The sequence below is a fragment of the Triticum dicoccoides genome, chromosome 4A (genome assembly GCF_002162155.2).
Source record: "Triticum dicoccoides isolate Atlit2015 ecotype Zavitan chromosome 4A, WEW_v2.0, whole genome shotgun sequence".
NCBI classification, from domain to species: Eukaryota; Viridiplantae; Streptophyta; class Magnoliopsida; order Poales; family Poaceae; genus Triticum; species Triticum dicoccoides.
The window spans coordinates 734,143,769-734,167,347 of record NC_041386.1 but is presented as its reverse complement, the minus strand read 5'-3'; positions in this window follow the sequence as shown (position 1 = coordinate 734,167,347).

The window sequence follows — 23,579 nt, the reverse complement described above, 5'->3', positions numbered from 1 at the left end:
GGCAGAGGCACAGCGAGCTTGGGCAGCCTGACGTCATCGTCGGAGGAATCGAAGAACTGACGAAATTTTGACAAGTGCTGGCTTATATAGCAAAGCCATTGGTACCGGTTGGTGGCACCAACCGGTACCAATGCCACCATTTAGTCCCAGTTGGTGTCACCAACCGGGACCAAAGGTCTCTTTTCAGCAGCACAAAGGGCGGGAAGCAGAGGCCTTTGGTCCCGGTTGGTGGCACCAACCGGGACTAAAGGGCGGGAAGTAGAGGCCTTTCTGACTTCATTTGTTATTTTTTCATGCATTTACTAATTATTTTGAGCTATAAGACCATGAAATTGAAAAGCATTTGAAATGAACTCTGAAAAGGTTGAAAGTTGGCATGGTATCATCATTTCACCCACATAGCATGTGCAAGAAAGTAGAGAGGGTTACCGCAAAAACTAGATGCACTTCGTGTACAAAACGGACAATCACTTTTGAATATCAGGGTTTCATACGGAAACTCGTCTGTTACAAAGGGATTTCATTTTTTTGAACTTATTTGAACTCCATAGTTTTTCTGTGTTCAAAATGCCCCATTCAAAGCCACATCATCAATTTTCAACCCTTTCTAACTTCATTTGTTATGTTCATGCATTTACTAATTATTTTGAGCTATAAGACCATGAAATTGAAAAGCATTTGAAATGAACTCTGAAAAGGTTGAAAGTTGGCATGGTATCATCATTTCACCCACATAGCATGTGCAAGAAAGTAGAGAGGGTTACGGCAAAAACTGGATGCACTTCGTGTACAAAACGGACAATCTCTTTCGAAGTATCACGGTTTCATATGGAAACTCGTCTGTTACAAAGGGATTTCATTTTTTTGAACTTATTTGAAGTCCATAGTTTTTCTGTGTTGAAAATGCACCATTCAAAGCCACATCATCAATTTTCAACCCTTTCTGACTTCATTTGTTTATTTTCATGCATTTACTAATTATTTTGAGCTATAAGACCATGAAATTGAAAAGCATTTGAAATGAACTCTGAAAAAGTTGAAAGTTGGCATGGTATCATCATTTCACCCATATAGCATGTGCAATAAAGTAGAGAGGGTTCACTTGTAGAAATGGGGGCAAAGGTCTAGGCCGGGTGAGCCCATTAGTCCCGGTTCAGTCCAGAACCGGGACCCATGGGGGCATTGGACCAGGTTCGTGAGCCCCGGGGGCCGGCCGTGCCATGTGGGCCATTGATCCCGGTTCGTCTGGACCTTTTGGTCCCGGTTGGTGGGACAAACCGGGACCAATGGGCCTCGCTCCTGGCCCACCACCATTGGTCCCGGTTGGTGGCTTGAACCGGGACCAAAGGCTGCCCTTTAGTCCCGGTTCATGCACTAGTGCAGAACCGGCCTTTAGTGCCGGTTCGTAACGGCCTTTAGTGCCGGTTTGCCAACCGGGACTAAAGAGTGGGGACTAAAGGCCCCCCCTTTAGTACTGGTTCGTCACAAACCGGCGCTAAAGTGACACCACGTGGCACGAGGCAGACCCGTGTGCGCGTAGGACATTAGTACCGGTTGGTAACACCAACCGGTACTAAATGTTTGGGGGTTTTTTTGCTTTATTTTCCATTCCATTTTTTTGTTTGCTTGTATTTCACGATACTACAAATTGTACACGTTATGCATATATATATATATATATATATATATATATATATATATATATATATATATATATATATATATATATATCGTCGAATGTCTCACAACCAACACCATTAATTATTCACACATACACATGTATATACATATACAATTTCTCCTACATATGTTGCCTTCGTGCCTCCGGAGCACGATGACAAGTGGTTCATGGGGGCGGTAGCGGGTAATAGTATTCTCCTTTAGGATCTATGACCTGGTCGAGCAAAAATCCGGCTATTTCCTCTTAAAGTGCTAGTATGCGGTCCGATGATAGGAGCTTATCCCGCACCTCTCTGAACTGTTAAGAAGGAGATCAATATGCTTGTGTGTTAGTTATGTGACTAGATATTGATAATGGTGTGAATAGTGTTCTGACAAACGTACACAGTCCTGTCTATTAGATCTTCTCCTTTCGGACGCCATCATGCGAATGTTCTTGCAAACGTAGAATGCACACAGATTATTCCCCGGCGCCTGCTTCGGGGCCTTTACGAGAATGGAATTGAATCAGATAATGATTAATCCATGATAATTAATTAATGATATTGAAACAAGAATTAAAGAGATGTCAGCTAGCTAGTACTACTTAATTACTTACCTTTGGTCGATGCCAAAACAACTTTTGAGCCCAGTCGCCTGGAGTCACCTTGATGAACTTTGCCCATGCCCTGCCCGCCGGCAAAGAAAATTAATAAAGGGGTTATTAAATAGTTCATATCAGGAAATGACGAACTAATAATAGGCCGAGATATATATAGTTAATAATGATTGAAATTACCTGTTGACTATCCCCTTCACGATGGTGAAGTCTTTATCTTCTTTAGTTAGTGAGTCTAGTAATTCAACTTTTCCTTCCTCAACTTTAATGTCTATCAAGACCCAGTGCCAACTGCATGCGCACACGTTTGCATGTCTTAATTAAGCGGGCATGTGCATAAAATTAATCAACTACCGTAAACTGTATACATTTAATTATTAACATCTAGCTAGCTAGTAAGCAAAAACAGAATTTGTAGTACAAGACAGTCTGAATCACGAGAAATTGTAAGGAAGTAGTATATCTTCATTGCTATTGAGGCGCTTCAAGAACTCTAGCATGCTTTCCTCTACACCTGCTTGATAAAATGGAAGCTTCCATATGTCCTCATTAATGGTATTTGGGTCAATGAACCCAATGCCATAGCGTCCAGATTTTTTCATTTTATACATCTTCATCCTGCATATAATACCACAGAAAAGAATATAGTGAGGATAATTACATGTAATGATTGATCAAAATTATCACTACATAACTAGCTTGAGACTCAAATTACAGAAAGAAATCACTTACAGACAATAGCAACTGACGATTGACTTGTCGAGTGCGTCTTGATTGTATAACTGAAATAGTTCTGGATACTCAATCGCCAGAGCTTTCTCATGGTAATAATGCTCATGCTTGACATTCACCATGAGGGACTCTCGATTGGAAATCTTGGTAATGTTCATGTACCATTGATGCAATTCATACATTCTCATTGGGAGGTCCTTGACCTTGTCTGGATGGACCAAAGGTTGGCCCCGGACATATTTCCATTTTATTTCCGATTCTCTAAGCGGAGACATGGGCTCGATTTCGAGGAGTTGTCCAACAGAGATCTTGAGCATTTCAGCCTGCATTATATGCTCCTCCGTTATTACCACATCGCCCTGCTGGGGAACGCTAACGGTTTGCCCACAATAATATTTGGCGCGCGTACGCCTCTCATGTGTTGTTGGCACAACAAGAGGGGGGATCGCTTGCGCCACCTGTTCTCCCAGCTGAGGAACGGTTTTCCCGCATTTTTTGCCAGCTGCTTGTTGGCTCGAGCTCGAGCTCGCTTCCTTCTGTAGCCGTGCTCAATGTAGCTTCCTGATTTGACGCTCATAGTCTGAGTCAACAGGCTTGGGAGCTGGTGCTCTAGCCATACGAATGAAGTGGTCAATCGTTTTGTCAGGCACTTTCTCCTTTGGCGGCGGTGCCGGTTTCGGTCCAAAATGGGCATCCACTTGGGCCTGCACTATGGCTGCGTTTTGCTCCTCGGTCATGTCGTAAGGCCTCTGAGGAAGAGGAGCAAGGCTTGGACCATATTTATATCACTTGTCTCCGCCTGTACTTCATGTACTACCTCGACTCGTACCGCTACGCACCATAGCTGCGGCGTGTCTCTTCTGTGATTGCTGAGACGGCGGAGATGGCTGACGTGGCTAACACTGTGCCGGACTTGAAGCAGGAGGAGTGGCCTGACGCTGTGCCGGACATTTAGGAGGAGGAGTGTCCTGACGTTGTGCCGGACATTTAGGAGGAGGAGTCTGCTCAAGCATTCGGGGACTTGGAGGAGGTGGCAGACTTCGAGGAGGAGTCGGCTCACGCGTTTGTGGACTTGGAGGAGCGGGAGTTTGCTAACTCAGTGGCGGACTTCGAGGAGGAGTCGGCAGACGACACGGTGTTGGTGGACTTGGAAAGATGATGCAATCCTTTCTCCATAGGATGATACGATGTACGGCCTCTCCCAGTGTGCGCTCGTCGTAACCTCCAGCAATGTCAAGTACTAGCATTGAATATGGCTCCACCACTTCATTAACCATGACACGAGCATAGCCCTCTGGAATCGGGATGCAATGGAAGGTTGCTTCAGGGGTAATTGTGAAAGCAACGCCGTCCGCCACCTTCATGGATATGTTCTTCATTTTGGAGTGTAGCTCACAGTTAGTGTTATCTATGATGTCATCCACAGGGTGGTATGTATCCAGCAGTGTGTCGCCCGGGGCAGAACCAACGCTGCTTCTCGGCATGGATGGTACGGTGCTATCCAATGGTGGACGATCATCCGCTTGCTGCTGCCGCTGCTGAGACCCCCTTTCCAGGCTAAGTGAGGCGATCTGCTGCTGCTGCTGGAATTTGAGTGCCAAGTCCGCGTGCCTTGCTTCTAGGCTTTGAAGGAGTTCTGCGTCCTGCTTCCTCTGCTCCTCCTCCAGCTTACTCTTCTTCTCCTCCTCCATCTTCTTTCTTGCACGAGACCTGTAGTCGTCATTCCAGTCCGAAAAGCCCTCATACCAGGGAATAACGCCCATGCCTCGTGTTCTTCCCGGGTGTTCAGGATTTCCCAGGGCGCACGTAAGTTCGTCGTTCTCTCTGCTGGGCGTGAACACCCACGCTCGAGCTTCTTCTATTGTGTCAAGTATCTTTTGTTCGGCTCCTTTTAGACTTGCCTTCTTCAAAACTAGGCCTGTCTTCGGGTCCTACGCCCCCCCATGCACATAGAACCAAGTTCTGCACCTGGGGTGCCAGCTCCTAGTAATCGGAGTGACCCCTGCACCTTCCATCTCTTGCTCAGACTTATCACACTTAGGCATTCCCACCGCATAGACACCTGGACCCAGCCTATGGAACTGCGTCTTTTTTGCGATATTGGGCTTGTTTTTTTATCGACCGTTCCTTAGATATTTTTGAATCCTTGAATTTCACGAAATCGTCCCAGTGTTCTCTTTGCTTCTCCAGTGTTTCCGTGAATTCTGGAGTCTTCCTTTTTGCAGCGAGGTAGTTGGCCCATACAGTTTTCTTGTGGGTGTTGAATGCAATTGCCATCTTCTTAAGAGGAGCGCCCTTCACTTTGTCCACATCTGCTTTAGTGAAATAATCTGGTAGGGTGAAATGTTCCATCAGAGAATCCCAAAGGTCTTGTTTGGCTCCGTCGTCGACCCAAGTAACACATGGATGTTTAGTCTTTGGCTCTTTCCATTCTTGAACGGAGATCGGGAGTTTGTCCTTCACAAGAACTCCGCACTGATGAGTCCACTTGTTTGCAATGTTCTTAGGCATCAAGGGTTCCCCACTAGGTTTGACGGATTCGATGTTGTACTTTACACCGTCCTTCAACAATCTGCTCGGGCCTCGCTTTGTCCTGCTGTCTGTAGAAGCAGATTTGCTCGATCCGGAGGGCTGAAAGAAGAAGATCGATTCGTTCATATATCTTAAAATAATAAAAAAACATGTGATGATCACCAGATGCCTGCTTATATAAATATACCTCGCCCGTAGTCTTTGTTATTTGAAGATCAGCATTCTCTGTGTCATCATAATCAGAATCATAGTTCATGACTTCATCGACTCGGTCGTCGAGATCGAATATCTTTTCATCACCCTCTCTGGTATTGTTCAGATATTGGGAGCCGTCATCTGCTTCATTCAGATCATCTAGCCTGCCAGGGCTGCGTATGATGTCGAACAATTCCTCTTCTCTGTCTCTGCCGGTATTGTCCGCCATAGCTTTTACTTAACTAATATAGAAGAAATATAGAACAATTTAGTATTCAAATTACAATGCATGGATGCAATCAATAAGGAAAAACTGAATCATATAGTACATAATATATATGCATCGTCTCGATTAATATATAATCTCAAATATACATCACTGGCTAGGTACCTAATAAAGATCAAGTACTACAGAAGAATCTAGGGCGCCACTCGCGGTTCCTAGAGCGCGGGCGGTGGACACCCAAAGAGAAGGAACCATCACATGATCATATCTCCGGTCATCTGCCCAAAAAACCTGCCAAGTAGTGGAGAACCTGACGTCGTCCATAGCAGCCATGTAGCGATGGACGTGCTCGTCTTCCTCCCTCACACGGCGACGCACCACCTCCGGCGGGGCCGGCTGCCTCTGCACCGAATGTGGCCCACGTGAACGCCACCAAAGGAGATCAGGGTCGACGATGGGACTCGAGGCCGGGTTCCTCACCAAGCGGCGCACCCCTCCAGGTAGCACCTCCCAGTGCTAGCCCGGCGGAGCCCAGTCTCGGAAATGGGTCCTCTGAAGCATGACATCGTCACGAACGGGTCGATGGCGAGGATGCGGGCCGGGCATATCGTCGAGAACAAATACTATATGCCCGCAAAAAGTAACATTAATCCAGCATTCTATATGCAAATTCTAACAATTTGACATTAATCTAATTCATCTAACTAAAACTAATTCTAAAATTTCTAACATTTCTGATTATATAACTAACATTTCCAATATTTCAATAACTAAAAAACAGAAAAATTGCTAACATTTTTATAAATATTTCTATAACTAAAAAACAGGAAAAAATTATAACATTTCTAATATTTCTATAACTAAAAAACAGGAAAAATTTATAACATTTCTATATAACTAACATTTCTAAAAATATTTCTATAACTACAAAACAGAATAATTTCTAACATTTCTATAACTAAAAAACAGAAAAAATTCTATAATGTGTGTGTGTGTGTGTGTGTGTGTAGTGTGTAATGTGTGTGTGTGAACATGGCGGCCGGGGTGAGCTCACCGGCGAGGCGACGACAGGGCGACGGGACGGGGCGACAGGACGGGGCGGCGACGACGGGACAGGCCGGCGACGACGGGGCGGGGCGCGGTGACGGGTACGTGGACGGCCGGGGCGGCGACGTTGACGGGGGCGGCGACGAGGGGCGGGGACGGCCGGGGTCGGCGAGGAGGGGCGCGGGCGGCGACGTCGATAGGGACGGCGTCGATCAGGGCAGGGCAGCGCGACAGAGGGAAGAAACAGAGAGGGAAAGTGATTTTTTTCAACTGTCGTATATATAGGATGGACCTTTAGTACCGGTTGGTGCCATGACCCTGTACTAAAGGTCTGTTTTGTCCAGGCCAAGCGGCAGGAAGCGCCCCCCTTTAGTACCGGGTGGTGGCTCCAACCGGTACTAAAGACCCCCTCCCCTTTAGTACCGGTTGGTCCCACGACCCGGTACTAAAGGGGTGCGTTGGCGCAGTGCGGTGCGGCAAGTTTAGTCCCACCTCGCTAGTCGAAGGGCTACCGCACTGGTTTATAAGCCCCAGTGCGGTAGCTCTCTCGAGCTCCTCTCCTAAGCAGGCCTACTGGGCCTACCTGTTCAGTGCTGCCCTGTGGGCCTACTGGGCCTTTGCGGGCCTGCATCCTGGCCCAACAGAAGGTTGTGTTTCGAGTCATATGCAGGCCGCTTTGCCCAGTAGGCGGGCTTTTTTATTTTCTTACATTTTTTTTGTTTTTTTTGTTTTATTTATTTTTGAGTTGTTTTTGCTGTATTTAGAGTTTCTTTCTGAATATTTTTGCTTTAGGTACAAAAAATTTCAAACTTTTTGTTAGTGCCAGTAGTTTTCAAATTTGAATAGTTTAAATTTTGAATTATTTGAAATTTGTGTGAATCACTAGTTTGTGAATAACTTAACTTTGAAAAAAGATTTTTCAGTGATTCTTTTTTCTTATGTTTAATATTATTGTGTTTTATCATTATATTCAATTTGGTAATGCTTAGGTTATTTAAAAAATGAAATGCCTTTGTAACAGATGAGTTTTGGTCCGAAACCCTGATACTTCGAAAGAGATAGTAAATGCATGAAAGAATTTGTTTGCACAAAAAATTTCTTCGCGTTTCAAATGCCAAAATATATAACTACCCTAACTATTACAGAGATTCCCTCCTGGGTGTGAAACACAGAAGAAAGTGATGATAGTGAAGCCGATCACATCCCGGATCTTTGGGTGTGAAAATTTTTCTTTGCGTGTGTCCCTTTGCACCGTAGCCATGGAAAATCTTCATCATTGAACTGGATGCTCGGGTCAATATTCACTGCGAATGGAGCAATTTCATCAAACTTTTCATAATCTTCTGACATGTCTGTCTTGTCATCCACTCCCACGATGTTTCTTTACCCTGAAAGAACTATGTGGCGCTTTGGCTCGTCGTATGATCCATTCGCTTCCTTATCTTTTCTTTTTCTCTGCCTGGTAGACATGTCTTTCACATAAAAAACCTGCGCCACATCATTGGCTAGGACAAATGGTTCTTCTGCATACGCAAGATTGTTGAGATCCACCGTTGTCATTCCGTACTGCGGGTCTTCCGTTTCCCCGCCTCGTGTCATATTGACCCATTTGCACCGAAACAAAGGGACCTTCAAACCACCTGCATAGTTAAGTTCCCATATGTCCTCTATGTAACCATAGTATGTTTCCTTTCCCGTGTTGGTTGTTGCATCAAAGCGTACACAACTGTTTTGGTTGGTGCTCTTCTTATCTTGGGCGATCGTGTAAAATGTATTCCCATTTATCGCGTACCCTTTGAAAGTCATTATATTCTAAGATGGTAACTGGGACAACGAGTATAGGTCATCTTCAATATCGCCATCGTGCATGGCACGTTTATGCAACCAACCGGCGAAAGTCCTCGTTTGTTCACGTGTAATCCAGTCGTCAGACTTCTCCGGGTGTTTGGAGTGTAGAAAATTCTTGTGTTCCTCCATATACGAAGCCACCAAGGCGGAATTCTGTAGAACTGGTTAGTGTGCTTCAGTGAGAGAATGCCCGTCCATACATATTATTTGATCCCCTCCTAGCGTGCCTTTTCCATCCAGTCTGCCCTTATGCCGCGATTTAGGAACACCAATCGGCTTAAGGTCAGGAATAAAGTCAATAGAAAACTCAATGACCTCCTCATTTTCATGGCCCTTCATGATGCTTCCTTCTGGCCTAGCATAGTTATGAACATATTTCTTCAAGACTCCCATGAACCTCTCAAAGGGGAACATATTGTGTAGAAATACAGGACCCAAAACGTTAATCTCTTCACAAAGGTGAACTAGGACGTGCGTCATGATGTTGAAGAAGGATGGTGGGAACACCAACTCAAAACTGACAAGACATTGCACCAAATCATTCTGTAACCTTGGTATGATTTCTGGATCGATTACCTTCTGAGAGATGGCATTGAGGAATGCACATAACTTCACAATGGCTAATCGAAGGTTTTCCGGTAGAAGCCCCCTCAATGCAACCGGAAGCAGTTACGTCATAATCACGTGGCAGTCATGAGACTTTAGGTTCTGGAACTTTTTCTCTGCCATATTTATTATTCCCTTTATATTCGACGAGAAGCCAGACGGTACCTTCATGCTGAGCAGGCATTCAAAGAAGATTTCCTTCTCTTCTTTGGTAAGAGCATAGCTGGCCTGACCCTGATCTATGCCGTCTTTTCCGTGCATACGTTGCTGGTCCTCCCGTGCCTCTGGTGTATCTTTTGTCTTCCCATACACGCCCAAGAAGCCAAGCATGGTCACACAAAGATTCTTCGTCACATGCATCACGTCGATTGCGGAGCGGACCTCTAGGTCTTTCCAATAGGGCAGGTCCCAAAATATAGATTTCTTCTTCCACGTGGGCGCGCGTCCGTCAGCGTCCTTCGGATAAGGTTGTCTGCCAGGACCCTTTCCAAAGATTACCTTCAATCCTTGACCATATCATGTACATCAGCACCAGTACGGTGGCGAGGCTTCGTCCGGTGATCCGCCTCACCTTTGAAATGCTTGCCTTTCTTTCTTACGGGATGCCTGCTCGGAAGAAATCAACGATGTCCCAGGTACAGATTCTTCCTACAACTCTCCAAATATATACTGTCAGTATAATCCAAACAGTGCGTGCATCCGCGGTATCCCTTGTTTGTTTGTCCTGAAAGGTTACTGAGAGCAGGCCAATCATTTATGGTCACGAACAACAACACCTTTAGGTCAAATTCTTCCTGTCCATGCTCATCCCACGCACGTAACCTGTTCCATTCCACAGCTGTAATAGTTCTTCAACTAATGGCCTTAGGTACACATCAATGTCATTGTCGGGTTGCTTAGGGCCTTGGATGAGCACTGGCATCATAATGAACTTCCGCTTCATGCAAAACCAAGGAGGAAGGTTATACAAACATAGAGTCACAGGCCACGTGCTATGGTTGCTGCTCTGCTCCGCAAAAGGATTAATACTATCTGCGCTTAGACCAAACCATACGTTCCTTGGGTCACCTGCAAACACCTCCCTGTACTTTCTCTCGATTTTTCTCCACTGCGAACCGTCAACGGGTACTCTCAACTTTCCGTCTTTCTTACGGTATTCTCTGTGCCACCGCATCGCCTTGGCATGCTCTTTGTTTTGGAACAAACGTTTCAACCGTGGTATTATAGGAGCATACCACATCACATTGGCAGGAATCTTCTTCCTGGGGCGCTCGCCCTCGACATCACCAGGGTCATCGCGACTGATCTTATAACGCAATGCACCACATACCGGGCAAGCGTTCAAATCCTCGTACGCACCGCGGTAGAGGATGCAGTCATTAGGGCATGCATGTATCTCTGCACCTCTAACCCTAGAGGGCAGACAACCTTCTTTGCTTCATACGTACTCTCGGGCAATTCGTTGTCCTTTGGAAGCATATTCTTTATCATTACCAGCAACTTTCCAAATCCCTTGTCAGATACACCATTCCCTGCCTTCGATTGCAGCAATTCCAGTGTGGTGCCCAACTTTTTTTGTCAGCTTCGCAATTCGGGTACAACAATTTCTTGTGATTCTCTAACATGCGCTGCAACTTCTTCCTCTCCAAATCACTTGCGCAGTTTCTCTTTGCATCGGCAATGGCCCGACCTAGATCATCAGCGGGCTCATCTGATGCCTCTTCTTCAGCTTGTTCCCGCATTGCCGGCTCAACTTCTTCCTCCATTGTTGTATCATCGTATTCAGGGAACCCATGGCCAGGATAGATGTCGTCGTCCTCTTCTTCTTCATTGTCTTCCATCATAACCCCTCTTTCTCCGTGCTTGGTCCAAACATTATAGTGGGGCATGAAACCGGACTCAAATAGGTGGACGTGAATGGTTCTTGACGTAGAGTAATTGCGACCATTCTTACAGCTAGCACATGGACAAGGCATAAAACCATCCGCCCGCTTGTTTGCCCCAGCGGCAAGCAGAAAAGTATGCACGCCATTAATGAACCCGGGAGAGCATCGGTCATCATACATCCATTGTCGGCTCATATCTTCATTATACACAACACCGAATAGACCAAATTAATACAAGTTCATACATAAAGTTCATACATAAAGTTCATATACAACACTTAATTAAATGCAACATACAAATAACTCTCTAGCTAAAGAATTTAAATGCAATAACAAATGCGATCAAGATCGCAACTAAGGTAACAATTGATCCAACAGCATAATGATACGAAGCCACACTATCGAAAGCATATTTTCTAATCTTTCTAATCTTCAACCTCATTTTCTCCATCTTGATCTTGTGATCATCGACGACATCGGCAACATGCAACTCCAATTCCATCTTCTCCCCCTCAATTCTTTTCAATTTTTCTTTCAAATACTCGTTTTCTCTTTCAACTAAATTTAACCTCTCGACAATAGGGCCGGTTGGAATTTCCGGTTCACATACCTCCTAGATAAAAATATCTATGTCAACTTGATGGGCATAATTTGTCATAAACACGAAATGCAACAACTAGTTTTAAAAGAGAATATACCACATCCGAATCATAACATGGATGAGGGCCGACGGGGACGGATATCAAAACCATGGCACTATGTATAACAAACAACGTACGGGTAAGACAATTATGCGAGTAACTATATATCCAAATCACACAAACATGAATTTGGTAATGTAAAACATTCATGAACAAGAGCCTCACCACAAGGTGGTGCCGGCGACGGGACGGTGCGGGCGATCGACGGTGGTTACGATGGAGATTTAGAAGGCACTAAGTAAACCACACCTACATATGCGAACTAAGTGTTATTTTGACCTCTAATTGCATATAAATCAAATACTAGCAAATATAATTCCTCCCAAATTAATCACTATACGAAGCATTGCAAGAGCTAATCTAGCAATGAGAGTTGAAAGGACAAAGTTGCTAACCTTTGTGATCATTTGAATGGATGGGGGCCTTCAAATCTTGACGAATTTTGGGCAAAATTTGTGAGGAGCTCGAGGACGAGAGGGGAAGAATAGAGGAAGTGAGGGGAAAGGGGAAGAACAAAGTGGCTCGGGTGGACGAAGGGTTTATGTACGTCGACCTTTAGTATCGGTTCGTGGCACGAACCGGTACTAAAGGTGCTGGACGGGCCCCAAACTGACAACATCCTGTCACCACTCTCTTTAGTACCGGTTCGTGCCACGAACCGGTGCTAAAGGTTCGCCATGAACCGGTACTAATGAGAGCGGCCGGCTAGCCGTTGGAACCGGCACTAATGGACACATTAGTGCTGGCTCAAAATCAAACCGGCACTAATGTGTCTCAGATTTGCCCCTTTTTCTACTAGTGATGCCACCAACCGGGACCAATGAGGTGCCTATATATACCCCCTCGCGTAAGAGCAGAGCACACTGCTCTGTTTTTCTGGCCGCCGAGGGGGAGAGGGCTTGGTAGTGCTCTAGCTCACCTCCTATGCACACAAGGTGTTCGATGGAATGCCCGAGCCACACTACTTAAGCTTTCTCCTCTCCAAGCTCGACCTCCAAGCTCCATTTTCCTCAATATTTTGTCTAGGTTTAGCGATCCGTCATGCCCCTTCCCCGTATTCACCGCCGTCGATGACTCGCGCCGATCTCATCGCCGGCACCACCATGGTGAGCCTCTTGTTCTTATCTTCTTTCTGAAAGGAAAAATATTCTTACTTGTATGTTTAGATAGATACTTGTATTATTTTCTTACTTTTATCATTGCATCTTATATAGTGCGATGGTTTTGGTATCCGCCCCCGTCGCCCCTCGTCCTATCTATGATTCGGATGTGGTATATATTATCTTTTCATAACTATTGGTTCATTTGTTGTTTATGACAATTATGCCGGCCAACGTGACATAGATTTTATTTATCTAGGAGGTTGGTGAACCGGAAATTCCAACCGACCCTATTGTCGAGAGGTTAAATTTAGTTGAAGAAGAAAACAATTTCTTGAAGGAAAAAATAAGAAAAGTTGAGGAGGACAAGATGATATTGGAGTTGCATGTTGCGGATGTCGTCAATGATCACAAGATCTAGATGGATGCAATGCGCTTGAAGATTAGAAAGATTAGAAAATATGCCATTCATACTGAGGCTTGGTAGCATTATGTCGTTGGATCAGTTGTTACCTTGGTTGCGATTATGATCGCATTTGTTTTCGCATTGAAATGTTTTACATAGTTTCAATGTATGGTTTACTTAATTTAGATGCTCTGCAGAGCTTTATGTTGTTAGATGAGAACTATGTATGTACTTTGGTTTTAATGTGATGATGAACTTCTATTAATTTGGTCACTTAATTATCTATTCATGATGTTCTATAATGGTTTTTGACACACTTAATTATATATAATGCACGTAGATGAACCAGCAATGGATGTACGGTGACAGACACACCTCCGAGTACATTAAGGGCGTGCATGATTTTCTCGAAGTGGCTGAGGCAAACAAACAGAATGGTTTTATGTGTTGTCCATGCCTTATATGTGGGAATACGAAGTCTTACTCTGACTGGAAAATCCTTCACACCCACCTGCTTTACAAGGGGTTTCATGCCACACTATAATGTTTGGACGAGGCACGGAGAAATAGGTGTTATGATGGAAGACGGCGAAGAAGAAGAGTACGATGACAACTATGTGCCCCCTAAATACGGTGATGCTACTGAACATCAAGAGTAACTAGACGATGTGCACGATGATGCTGCAACGGGCGAAGCTGCTGAAGATCAAGAGGAACCAGACGATGTGCCCGATGATGATGATCTCCGTCGGGTCATTGTCGATGCAAGGATGCAATGCGGAAGTCAAAAGGAGAAGCTGAAGTTCGATCGCATGTTAGAGGATCACAAAAAAGGGTTGTACCCCAATTGCAAAGATGGCAACACAAAGCTCGATACTGTACTGGAATTGCTGCAGTGGAAGGCAGAGAATGCTGTGCCTGACAAAGGATTTGAGAAGCTACTGAAAATATTGAAGAAGAACCTTCCAAAGGATAACGAATTGCCCGACAGTACATACGCAGCAAAGAAGGTCGTATGCCCTCTAGGATTGGAGGTGCAGAAGATACATGCATGTCCTAATGACTGCATCCTCTACCGCGGTGCGTACAAGGATCTGAACGCATGCCCGGTATGCGGTGCATTACGGTATAAGATCAGACGAGATGACACGGGTGATGTTGATGGCGAGCCCCCCAGGAAGAGGGTTCCTGGGAAGGTGATGTGGTATGCTCCTATAATACCACGATTGAAACATCTGTTCAGAAACAGAGAGCATGCCAAGTTGATGCAATGGCAAAGTGAGGACCGTAAGAAAGACGGGAAGCTGAGAGCACCCACTGACGGGTCGCAGTGGAGAAAAATCGAGAGAAAGTACTGGGATGAGTTTGCAAGGGACCCAAGGAACGTATGGTTTGCTTTAAGCACGGATGGCATTAATCCTTTCGGGGAGCAGAGCAGGAATCACAGCACCTGGCCCGTGACTCTATGATGCCAGTTCTCATCCAAGGCCCTAAGCAACCCAGCAACGACATGGATGTGTACCTAAGGCCATTAGTTGAAGAACTTTTACAGCTGTGGAATGGAAACGGTGTATGTACGTGGCATGAGCACAAACAGGAGGAATTTGACCTAAAGGCTTTGCTGTTCGTGACCATCAACGATTGGCCCGCTCTTAGTAACCTTTCAGGACAGACAAACAAGGGATACCTGTGGGGACCGAATTTACGGGTATTAATTTCCAGAAAAATGGCCCTTGTGCTCACCAGCCCCAGGATTACTGTTAGCTGATTAGGCACCAACTTGATACAGAAATTCCAAGCAAAGGTACAAATATGTAGTACAAGACCATTCTGGCCTATGAGAGTACAATAAATGGTTTCTAATGATTGATGGCGGAAGCGTTTTGTGGATCATCAGTGTCTATGGGGCTCCAATTCCCACAGGAACAGCTGACCAGGTTAACTCCTATCTTCGCGAGGCTGCTATCACTGTTGCTTAGGTTCCGGGGCTGTCGCCACGGTCGCTCCTCTCCGCGCAAGAAAATCTGGCCAAGACAATAGCCAGGGACAAGCCAGTAAGTACTTTGAATGTACTCGCAAACATTATGAACACAGGTATATTATAACAGTGATGTGCTGAAAATATTTTATGCTGATGACGTTAGTCACAAAAGGTAATTAAAACTCTGATGCATGTGAGCATGTTATTTATGAATGTGCAATAACATAGTAGTATTAAAAATTATGAAATAAATAACAAGAATGCCACAGTCGGGCGTCTTAGCGACACCACATAAAGGGCTTTAAAATAAATGCCACAGTCGGGCGTCTTAGCGACACCACATACAGGGCTTTAAAAGAAATGCCGCAGTCGGGCGTCTTAGTGACACCACATAAAGGGCTTTAAAAGAAATGCCACAGTCGGGCGTCTTAGCGACACCACATAAAGGGCTTTAAAAGAAATGCCACAGTCGGGCGTCTTAGCGACACCACATAAAGGGCTCTAAAACAAATACCGCGGTCGGGCGTCTTAGCGACACCACATAAAGGGCTTTAAAAGAAATGCCGCAGTCGGGCGTCTTAGCGACACCACATAAAGGGCTTTAAAAAAACAATCATAGTGAATATCCAGGAGGTAGAACCATCCCAGGGTTATTCGATAATACCAATAATATCACAGGTTAGTCCACAACAAAAATAATAATCATAATTATCACAAGTCACAAGTCGTGATTCCAGTTCTGGTTTAACAGTTTCACCTCCGAAGACCGAAACTAAGACCGACACTTGACCCATCCCAGACTGTAATCCTTGACCATGGACACTGCTATTTGAATAGATTTTAATCTCTGAAGAGGGTGTACTCTTTACCCACGAGTAACGGATTCCTTTAGTCCATCAAGACTAATTCCGTCCACGGCCTTTTAGTTGGAAACGCACCTAACTTGCACACACCAGCTTAACTCACATGTGTCTGGAATCACCCACGACACCTGTCAAGCAAAACTCTAAGTGGGGAGGCTACAACCTCGACGTAACATGGGATCACAAAAATTTATACCGCGCGCAAACTGGGGAGCTACCCCCTTCGGCTACAACTGAAACACCCATGCTCCCGGACCAGGTGGCATGTCTACCGGATGCCTCCAGTATCTTCCACCATGGCCTCTCTGTACGGTGTCTGCTAGGAAAGGGGTTGACAACTTACTGAACCGTACCCTACCTATGGCAGGGACAAGTGGCAGCACGAAACAAGTATGGGGGTTACCAGAACAAGACTTGATCTACGGTCGACTCAGGAGGTTCAAATATTTTCTGCATGATTAGTATAATAAAATATACTTCAACCAATAGATAGAAACACCACGCGACATACCCCCTCATGCAATACCGGACACAACCGTCTCGACAGAGGACGAGGAACAAGACCGTGTCTACCCAAGACAGAGGTCTTCCCGACTTTCCTTCCGGTATGCATGAAAGGCATATGACGGTGATTTCCATCAACTCCATTAGCATGAAAATCATTAACATGCACTCATGAGTAGGATCACATCCTCACATAAAATGATGTATGTTCGTGTCGGGGTGGTGTTGTCACCGAGTCAAACAACACACACAAAAATTACACCAGGGTTCAGAATGCTTGCCTTCAATTCATGGGAAGGCAGAGTGCATTCCAAAACTCTTGAGATCTTTCTCCTTCCTTCAAAATCCTATTTAAAATATATATTTGAATCAACACACAAAAATCAAAACAGTTCAAAAAGTTGTTTTGAAAAAATTTCAAATAAATCTTAAAATAAACTAGACAATATTTGAGAGAGGTAGGAAAAAGAATGAATTCATTTGGAGTTGTATTTAATAAGTTATAGCTGGTCAAAGTTTGGTCAGAATCTGTTATTTAAAAAAAACATAAAAGAAAAACGTTTCGAGAATATACGTACACGTCGAAAGCGTATTTTGGAAATACGTTTCCACTTGATACACGTGGTGGCGGGGCTGGGTCACTGACAGTGGGTCCAGGGGGCCCACTGGTCAGGTTTGACCAGTCCATCTCTCCCTCCTCTTTCTCTGCCCGAACGGCGGCGAGGCAACGACGATCAACGCCGGCGAACGGCAGCTCCTCGCGGGCTCCAGATGGTCGGGATGGATCCGCAAGACCGGGGCGGTCCTCCCGGTGGTCGCTGGGTCGGCGGGGACGGAGTGAGCTGCCGGCGGCGAGCTTCGCGGCGGAGGAGGCATTCGGGAGCAAAGTGCTTTTGGGGCTGCGGTGGTTCCCGATCAAATCGAGCAGGGGGAAAGGTTCACGGGAGGAAGAGAGAGCTTCTGGTGGAGAGATTGGAGAGGGGGAGGCCCTGGTGGTGCTGGAGTGGCTGGGGCAGTGGCGGCGGCAGGAGTCGCCGAAGACGGGGAAGAAAACCTCCCCGGGTCGATTGCGAGCTGGGGAAGCGCCATTGAGGTGGCCTGAGGTTGCCTGCGTGCGGGGACGGGCTCGGGGCTTCCTTAAATAGGCGAGTCGAGGCAGTTCAGCGGCGGCCGCGATAAGGTCGCCGGCGATCGTCTTTCTGTAGCTTGGGCGACGTGGCGGCGACGAGCGCTAGGGGACACGCTTGCGGATGAGCTCACACTGCTCCAGGAGGCAGGTGGCAAGCTGGCGGCTTGGGCGGCACCGACACGACCGGGGCCTGCATGCGGCCGTCAGCTAGCCGCCACGGCCATCCTGACGGTGGCGCTGTGGGGTGCCAGGGTGCTCGGGGTGGCGTGGCGGTGCAAAGGGATACGTGGCGTGCTAGCTGCTGTTGGCCAAGGGCCAGAACGGGTGCGGGGCGAGACGCGGCGGCTCGGGCGCACGTGCGTGCCAAACGCACACTCTGGGCGCGCCCAGAGCACGCCCGGGACGTGCTCGACGAAATGTCGGGGTAGCCTAGAGGTCGCAGTTGAGGCTGGCAAGAAACAGGGCTAGTTTAGGGTTAGCAAGGGAATCAAGGGACATGGTGGATAGGTCAGGGGCTCAAGTTCAGAATGTAAACTTGAAATCATGCCAAATCTGGCTATACACTCAGGGTGTTTGTCAAATTGCCAAGGGCATCCAGGCAGCACTTGGGGTGGCCAAATTCTCCAGATCAGTGTCTCTATGGATGTATGAAAGGGTGGTGAAGTTAATTTGAAAAAAGAGGAAACTTGCTAGTGCAAGTTTTGCAAAACTACAATTCTGGACAGGGAGTAAATGGCATCATTACATGGACCAAAAATGTTCCAAAGAGTGCATGCTCCTGGACTCAGGGGTTTTGTAGGGTTGACTATAAATAGGTGAACGGACAAGGTCATTAGAGCAAGGAAGAATGGGGTTGCAGTAGAAAACACAAGGCTGGTCCAGAATGAAGAAGAAGTTGTTACACTTAATTTTTCCAAAGAACAACACTATGTTTTTGCATAAAGTTGGATGGCATGCTACCACCGACATCCCATAATTTTGGTGGAGGCTCTAAGGAAATATTTAAATGGGTTGTAGTGCAAAATTGTCCACTGGACCAGAGAAGAAAAACATGTGTAGCACTCAAAATATGCAATGAAATAAATATATTATTGTACAAAGGTGATTTAGAGACATCACATGACATCTCCAAATTTTGGTTGGATTACTAGTTAAATTTATCAACTGGTTGCAGTTGAAAAAGAGCTCCAAAACTTAAAACAAGTCATTTTAATGAATAAGGCTCGGGGTGAAATAATTTAATAAATAAATTTACTGATTAGAAAATTGTTTTAATGAGAGAGCATAGAAGTCCAATACATATTGGGAAAGTTTCCACTTGGGAAAAACTCCTAAAAATTTAAAGGAAGATACTGAAATCAACAAATATAACTCAGAAGGCAAAAGTTTTAAACTCCTGGCAAAATTTTAATATTTAAAACTTGGTTAAATTCTTGGGGTGTTACAATTACTACCCCCCTTAAGAAAAATCTCATCCTCGAGATTTGCTAAGGGTTGCTTTTGAAAAAATTTACTTTTACCAGTTCGAAAAGATCACTTAACTTAAGCGGTAAAAAAATGCGTCTACAGTGAGAGGATAACAAGTGGTGAACAACTATAGTGTGGGCACTGGCGTTGTGTGGAGAAATCCACGTCTAAGAAAAACGAGCGATTTCTACGCTGGACGCAGCAAATTTAGAATAAATCCTAAATTCTAAAATACGCTGGTCGTACCCGAGAGCACAGTGCTCCCTCTGGCTGACAGGTGGGCCCAGGGCCCATTGTCAGTCTCTCCTTCTTCCTTCGGCTCTCTCTTCTTCCTCTCTCCCGCGCACTTTCCCGGCTTTCTCCACCGGCGACGTCTAGCGCGTAGGGAATCTAGGCCGTACTGCGGTAGTGCGCGGCGTGCTTGCTGCCGGTGCAGTGTGTACTCAGCTCGCGGGCCAGTGCGCTGTCGGCACTGCTCGCGGATTCGCCTCCGAACACCGGCGATCGGGCGACGAGCAGCGCTGGTGGACTTCGCCCACCGTACACCAATCTCGAGCTATAAAATGACTGCGGTACTCCTTCTTTTCTTTGCACCTGGCCTCGTTTTCTCTTCCTCATCCTCCTGCATTACTGTTTACCGGAGCTCGAGACGAGTCTCCAATGGCGGAGGCGGTGCCGGACTGGTACGTGATCCTGGTGTGTGGAGGGCTGGCGGCAGTGCCGGGGCTCTCCGTGCTCCTGTGCGCGATGATCCTTGATGATCGCCGTGATGCTGCCGCTCGGTTGCTGGCTCTCCGCGGTGGCGGTGATCACGAGGACTAGGCGTAATGCCGGGTGTTAACTGTTGTCGGTGTGTCGGAGGTGACTAGTATATGGATGATTATCCACTAATCTCTTCTTTGGAGGCTGAGGTGCGTTTAGGGAGATGGTTGGTGAGACGCAACATGGTTATGTGTCTTTGCAAGACAGTGTAAGAGTCCGAGTGGTTGTGGGTCTGTTGCCGTGGTGTTGCGTGAGTAAAGATAATCCATATAGTGAGAGGATAACGATGCGCCGACTCAGGAAAAAGAAATCTCACTCTAGAATTTTATTCGAGAATACAATGGTTTATCACAATGAAAACTACTCATATTAGTAGAAACTAATTACTCGACTCGTCGCACAAATTCGAGGTACCATGCATAAGTTACAACGTAAAAATAAATGCTGAAATAACAAACACAGCAGTGACGTCTAAAATGAGAATGGTAACTGGACGGGGTCCCGAGAAAATGTATCTGGCAATGGAATACACTCCTCTTCTATCGGAGGCAGTGGATTGACCAGTCGATGTATGTGTCTCTCCGGGTCGGGCCTCAGTGGTCTGCCGATGGCAATCCAAGGATTTAAATCAGCGAGACTCTAGAGATAATCCATTACTCACTGGTTCAAATGTTCCTGCGCGATGATGTACTGGATAAGGTTGGCTAGTACTGGGTCTCTCTCAATCCGTCCACCGGGAAAAGATGTTACTCCTCCGGGTGCTGCACGGCTCGAAAAGTAATAATATGCTCGATCGCGGGCATAGGGTACTGCGGATCGAAGGCGAGCAATCGCTTCTTTCGCAGCAGCTTCTATGGCCAGGCGTGGGGTTGGCATGGATTTTGCCCACGAAGGAGACTTCCGTTGCGTCTTGGTTGGAGTCTACGGGAGGGATGTGTACTGCTGCCCAATATTCCAAGGTGGAAGAGGTGATTCTCGATTTGAACAGCTCGTACTGGGGTGGCTGGGTAGAACCCATGGTACTGCAGGTAAAGTCCCACAATATTTTGACAAAGCTACCCGGGGTTGCATCTGGGGTTCTTAGATATATACTAGGGCTCGGCATGGCAAGAAATGGTTGTGAGAGTGGTGCACGAGGTGAGGGGTGCTGGGTAAGGTCACAAGGTGGCCTTCTTATATAGCATCTGGGCTGATTTATTTACCGTGGTGAAAGGTAATAAATATGCCAGATCACCTCCAAGAGTCGGGGTCAGTGTCGGAGATACACATATCTCATAAAGAGACGTGTTACTGTGTGTGTCGTCGAGGTTGGTTTTGGTAGCTGTGCCCAGAAAATATGCAACTGCGTGCTGACAAAATACGCAAGGCTACTATTTAAAATAGAGGCACAACAACAGGCTGCATTTATTAACAAGGTCACACGATTACAAAACGAGGATACACTGAGACTCGGTACTACTTGCACGGCTTAGTCTACCTCGTTTATGTCTAAACGGGCGTGCCTGGTGGATGTCGAGGCTTCTCCACGTGTCTCACTGTTGGGATTCGTCAGAGTTGGTGGAGGGGCTGCAGGGTCGGGGTGGCGATGATGACCATCGCAGGGATTGTTGGCCACAATTCCATTGGAGTGTGCTCCCAAAAGGTGACCAAGCACTTCTGGGGTCATCAAGGCACCTTGGCTGCTGGCTGGGGCTGACCTCAGGGTCTCGATCGGGTGTCCGAACAGCACGACTGGGTTGTCGGCATCGGGCTCGGTTTCCCTACTTATCGGGGCTCGGCGAACCAGCTCTCCTCGAGCTGGGATCAGATCAATAGTGATTTGATCGAACAATGCCTCTAGTGCACTTACATAGTGCACTAGGTGCAACAATGCGGGATCCGTCTCGTGATCTTCGTTGGCAACTTGGGGTGGTCTACCATACCCTTCACGCCTGGGGTAGTATTAGAACGAGCGACAGTTAACTCTGGGCGACAACTGCCGGAGTTGAACTATAGCCTCTCGAGCGGCTAGCTGGATGGCTTGCAGCTCGAAGGAAGTTGTTCTTCCGGTGAACCTGTAGGGGCGTTCTGGTGACAGACCCCTACCGTAGATGTGCACAGTGGCCCACAATTGACGGCTCTCGCCGCTCATGGTTCCTTGGTACACCACATATTCTGGGGGTTCTTCTAACGCGTAGGCATGACGGGTGAGGTTTGCGAGTATGGTCACGAAACCTCCAAGGTTGGTTGTTGTGGTCTCATTGTGCACTATGGGACCAGGCATAGTGGCTAGGTTCGGGGAAGAGGCTGTGCTGTGCTGGGTTGAGGCTAGCGTGCCCTTTTTATAGAAAAGGGGACGGAGTCTTCCTTCGCACGCTTGCGAATGAGACATTTTAGCCATCGGTCACTGGCGTGTGATCGACAGGCTAGGCTGATAGGTTGGGCACCGACTGCCGAAAGTGTCGGGGTCACTGTGTGGCTATCTTGTACGGAAAGCTTGGCTGGGTTTTGGTTAGGGTCTGGTGGGTTGGTTTGCCTAAGTTTTTCGACCTGGCTAAGATAGGATTAGCCAATGGTCAGCCTAGCTCTGGTACCAAGTTTGTGGGGACCGAATTTCCGGGTATTAATTTCCAGAGAAATGGCCCTTGTGCTCACCAGCCCCAGGATTACTGTTAGCTGATGAGGCACCAACTTGATACAGAAATTCCAAGCAAAGGTAGAAATATGTAGTACAAGACCATTCTGGCCTATGAGTACAACAAATGGTTTCTAATGATTGATGGCGGAAGCGTTTTGTGGATCATCAGTGTCTATGGGGCTCCAATTCCCACAGGAACAGCTAACCAGGTTAACTCCTATCTTCGCGAGGCTGCTATCACCGTTGCTTAGGTTCCGGGGCTGTCGCCACGGTCGCTCCTCTCCGCGCAAGAAAATCTCGCCAAGACAATAGCCAGGGACAAGCCAGTGAGTACTTTGAATGTACTCGCAAACATTATGAACACACGTATAATATAACAGTGATGTGCTGAAAATATTTCATGCTCATGACGTTAGTCACAAAAGGTAATTAAAACTCTGATGCATGCGAGCATGTTATTTATGAATGTGCAATAACATAGTAGTATTAAAAATTATGAAATAAATAACAAGCATGCCATAGTTGGACGTCTTAGCGACACCACATAAAGGGCTTTAAAAGAAATGCCACAGTCGGGCGTCTTAGCGACACCACATACAGGGCTTTAAAAGAAATGCCGCAGTCGGGCGTCTTAGCGACACCACATAAAGGGCTTTAAAACAAATGTCACAGTCGGGCGTCTTAGCGACACCACATAAA